This window comes from Oratosquilla oratoria, chromosome 35, assembly GCF_046742065.1.
Source record: "Oratosquilla oratoria isolate Oo_2021 chromosome 35, ASM4674206v1, whole genome shotgun sequence".
Lineage (NCBI taxonomy): Eukaryota > Metazoa > Arthropoda > Malacostraca > Stomatopoda > Squillidae > Oratosquilla > Oratosquilla oratoria.
In genome coordinates this window covers 2,772,079-2,777,078 of record NC_134811.1, presented here as the reverse complement: position 1 = coordinate 2,777,078, position 5,000 = coordinate 2,772,079, and positions in this window count along the sequence as shown.

The following is a 5,000-nucleotide window of genomic DNA, read 5'->3' as shown; positions in this document are numbered from 1 at the left end:
TCTCTCTCTCTCTCTCTCTCTCTCTCTCTCTCTCTCTCTCTCTCTCTCTCCCTCTCTCTTCTCTCTCTCCCTATATCTGGCATTTTATGGAATCATGAATGAACTTTATGGTTTTCTTATTCCATATTTGATAAATAAATTCAGAGTTCAGTAGACGGTAACCTTACTCTTATTTTTCATTTTATTTCGTCTTTTTTCAAAATTAAAAATAACCATATAATCCTAATCCCTGCTTAAGTAAGAGAGGCTGATTTGCGATATTCTTATTAGTTCAATTTTTTCTTTTTTTTTTACTTTAGCATTTCGCATTTATTTTCATCCGTAATGAGGAGAAGAAGCTCTCATTTCATTTACCCATTTCCCTACCAAAATACAGATTCATTTCTAAGGACAGAAATAATAAATCCTTTCCTGCACGAGCTTCTGGACCTCGACCAAGAAATCTGTGACGTTTTGGTGTTGAAAGTTGAAAGAGCACCGCTTCCAAAAGGAGTTATGCCTTCCTATACCAAGAATCTGAAGATTCATCTTATGGCCAGGCGTCTCAATATCATGTGCATGGAAAGCCTAAAAGCTATACCCAAGAATATCCAACACCGCTTCCAAAAGGAATTATGTCTTCCTGTACCAAGAGTCTGAGGAGTCCAGTGCCGCTTCCAAAAGGAGTTCTGTCTTCCAAAAACAAGATTCTGAAAATTCATCTTAAGGCCAGGCGTCTCAATATCATGTGCAAGGAAAGCCTAAAAGCTATACCCAAGAATATCCAGCACCGCTTCCAAAAGGAATTATGCCTTCCTGTACTAAGAGTCTGAAGAGTCCAGTGCCGCTTCCAAAAGGAGTTCTGCCTTCCAAAAACAAGAGTCTGAAAATTCATCTTCAGGCCAAGCGTCTCAATATCATGTGCAAGGAGAGCTATACCCAAGAATATCCAGCACCGCTTCCAAAAGGAATTATGCCTTCCTGTATCAAGAGTCTGAAGAGTCCAGTGCCGCTTCCAAAAGGAGTTCTGTCTTCCAAAAACAAGATTCTGAAAATTCATCTTAAGGCCAGGCGTCTCAATATCACGTGCGAGAAAAGCCTAAAAGCTATACCCAAGAATATCCAGCACCGCTTCCAAAAGGAATTATGCCTTCCTGAATCAAGAGTCTGAAGAGTCCAGTGCCGCTTCCAAAAGGAGTTCTGCCTTCCAAAAACAAGAGTCTGAAGATTCATCTTCAGGACAAGCGTCTCAATATTACGTGCGAGAAAACCCTAAAAGCTATACCCAAGAATGTCCAGCACCGCTTCCAAAAGGAATTATGCTTTCCTGAATCAAGAGTCTGAAGAGTCCAGCGCCGCTTCCAAAAGGAGCTCTGCCTTCCAAAAACAAGTCTGAAGATTCATTTTCCTGCCGGGCATCTCAATATCATGTACGAGAAAAGCCTAAAAGATATACCCAAGAATGTCCAGCACCATTTCCAAAAGGAGTTCTGCCTTCCTGAACCAAGAGTCTGAAGAGTCCAGCACCATTTCCAAAAGGAGTTCTGCCTTCCAAAAACAAGAGTCTGAAGATTCATTTTTCGGCCGGGCGTCTCAATATCATGTGCGAGAAGACCCTAAAAGATATACCCAGAATGTCCAGCACCGCTTCCAAAAGGAATCATGTCTTCCTGAACCAAGAGTCTGAAGAGTCCAGCACCATTTCCAAAAGGAGCTGTGCACTCCAAAACCCAGAGTCTGAAGATTCATCTTCTGGCCTGCCGTCTCAATATCATGTGCGAGAAGACCCTAAAAGATATACCCAGAATGTCCAGCACCGCTTCCAAAAGGAGTACTGCCTTCCTGAACCAAGAGTCTGTAGAGTCTAGCGCCATTTCCAAAAGGAGCTGTGCACTCCAAAACCCAGAGTCTGAAGATTCATCTTCTGGCCTGCCGTCTCAATATCACGTGCGAGTAAAGCCTAAAAGCTATACCCAGTATGTCCTAAGACCTTGCTTCCTTCGCATCAAAACAAGTTCTTCAGACGCCGGGGCCAAAGGCGTGTTTTATCTTTCATAAAAGGAATATGTAGACGATGCGATGATCGTATTCTTAAAGAGCTCGTAACCTCTTCTTGCGTTCTCTTTACACGACAGAAGCTTCGCGAGAGAGAATAAGTCGTAAGTGCATTAATATTAATCTAGCTGCTATATATCTCATTAATTAAGCAGTTCAGTCCAATGCATACAAGTAATTACTTCTGTCAGACCTATCGGCATTTGCTCTTTGGTAAAAGGAAAAGAAAAAATACAGTCGCGATCCTAAACATCGAAGGCTTTCTAAGAATCCAAAAATGAATTATAAATTTGACTTACAATATCTTGGGTGAATTATGAATTTCTCTCTCTTCGAGAAATTTTCATAAGCGTTCAGCTATTCCCCCGAAGATGTTTTGCGACTGATACTGAGAGGGAGGGGGGGAAGGGGGACGGGGAGGGTGGAGGAGGGGGAAATAGAGGAAGGGGAGAAGGGAAGAGGGGGGAGGGGGTGTGGGGGGAGGGAGGAATACCTGGAGAATCAAATATTCAGATGAAATAAATCCTTACCTTTTACGGGAAGAAAACACATGGCCACTGGCGACAGCAATGACAGAAGGAGTCTTGAGGAGCCGCGCAAATATAAACTCACAGCCTTCACTTCATATATATTTTTCTAACTCTCCGAAATTGGGATATTCTTTAAATGTGGTCTTCTATATCCTACCCTTTTGCATTCTCCAAGAACTAGATTTCAGCTCATCTTTCTGTGTAAAATGTATCAGCCTTCACTGCATTTTTTTTTTTTCAAAAAAACTGAAAATGAAATGTTACCAGCTGTCTTCACAAGAAAAAAAAAAGAACTGATGTCGTTCACTGCAGATTCTTGTATGAATTTATACTCGCAAGTGTGTTATAAGATGCTAAGCTCATACAGGCATTTATTCTTCAAAAAACAAAGATTTTTCCTATTTGTTTTGACTTTTCCCTTTATTATTCCATTTGCATTTCACTCATTTCCTTTTCGTTCACTCATTACGTACAGTCTTTCCCTTTCCTTACACTTCTTTTCCTCTCTTCTTCACTCACTTTCAAAAGATTTCGTGTAGAACTATATTTGCGGAAGCATTTCCCTTGTATCTTATTCAGCAGCGGCGGTCATACATTTCCAATCATCTTCTTCGTGAACATCCTTTCTTTCATCTCACGATGTCAGGAGAAGTTCATTTTACACCCTTGCTTCCTCCTTGCTTATCGCCTCCTCCTTTTCCTCATCTAGTTTCTAGATCCTTACGATTACACTTGATTACTTCTAACCTCCTCACTACACCTTTCTAGATCATCCCTTAATTCACTATGTTCTCTCCGAGTTCTCCTTTTTATCTTTTATCTTTATTCTACTCCTACATATCAATCTGTTCTCTTGTGTTTGTTTTATCATAACCTGTCTCACTTCCAGATCTTATAAGACATGTGTTCCTCCTCCAGTCACTTTCGTATCTTATTCATTAAATCCTTTCTGTCCTGGAAAGTACTGAAAGTATTTTCTGTTTTCTTTTCATTTGTGTTAAACCTTTATCATGATTTTCCTCGGGCACGACTTTTTGTATTGGTTGGTGTAGATAGGATTCTTACTTTCACTTATTCCCAGATTATCCGCTGTTTGTTACTTTAGCCAGAGTCCCTTCATCGTATTCTTTCATTCCCTTTCCTCCTAGTGTTTGTTCCGGCCCAACTTTGCTTGTTTGTGTAAGCGAGTGTGTCTGTATGAAGAACTGTACTACTCTCAACAGCGTCTTCAACTTTGCAAACTATGGGCTCTGGTTGCTTGTTTCCATTTCCTTCCCCGTTCCTCGTCGACTCTTTGTTTTCCTTTTTCTTTTGCTTCTTTCGGTTTTACGACGCCTTCTACCGCCGTCCGCCTTTTCTTGGGTTTACTTTCGATCTTCCGCCTCTGCTTCCATTCGCAAAAGACGGAGGGCTAAGGTTTATGTTTCTTGCAACGAATGAGTAAATGTCGAGGATTATTGGAAGGTTAAGCTCAAGGAAGCGACAATAGACGAAAGGAGAGGGCCAGACGAATATCGTATATTTCTGTCGTGATGTTCAAAGTCTTACAATTTTCTTGTTACTATTTTTCAAATTCCCCCCTTTTCCGTCGGTTTCCTGTTTCGCCTTCTCTTTTCCCTTTTCGAGTTCTAGTTCAGTTCGTTACTTAACGACACTGCTTTTTTTTTCACACTTAAAAAAAAAAAAACACGCACACGCACACATATAGAAATTCGGTTTCTTACCGAATAGGTATACAAAATATATATATATATATCGCACTATACCGATCGCGTTCTAAGTAGCCTTTTCAATCAACTAAACCGTTAAGAACCGTTAAAACCGTTAAATATCCGTTAACGGCCGTACGAAGAGCGGGACAAGGCGTCTGCAGCGCTGGAGATCTCGCCGAGGCAGCCACGTGGTTTCATGGGCCCTCACCGTTGTGGGTGTCCCTCCACCACCACCTCCAACACGCGTCACATCCGAATCCCGGCTATCCTTACTCCCCCGCCCTCGTCGGATGCCGCGCGAGGAAGCGGAGCGCGGTGATCACAAACTCCTGATGAATGGAACTCTCCAAGGGGAAGAATGTCGAGAGTAAGCACTAGATTATCCGGTTAAACATTTCCTCTTCCGAGTTGGCGGCGCTGTTTGGTGTTTACTCTGTTTGTGTACGCGGAGAGCGAGGCTTCAGCGCCCTCACAGAGATGCAGGTGACCTTGGTTCCGGTGCCAGTAGTCCTTAAGTACCCGTGAAGCGAGCGTAAGCCACGATCCCCGGCTGTCAAGACGAGGCCAAGGAGGTGCCACGAGAGGGGATGTTAGCTGCGAAGCTGCTTCTGCTCTGCTCGCGTCGACAGCCACACACTGACTCCTGACCAGCACACACGCCGACCCAGAGATGAGACGAGCTCTGTTCTCTCGACCCCGCCTCCACTCTTGGGCTGCTGCTGCT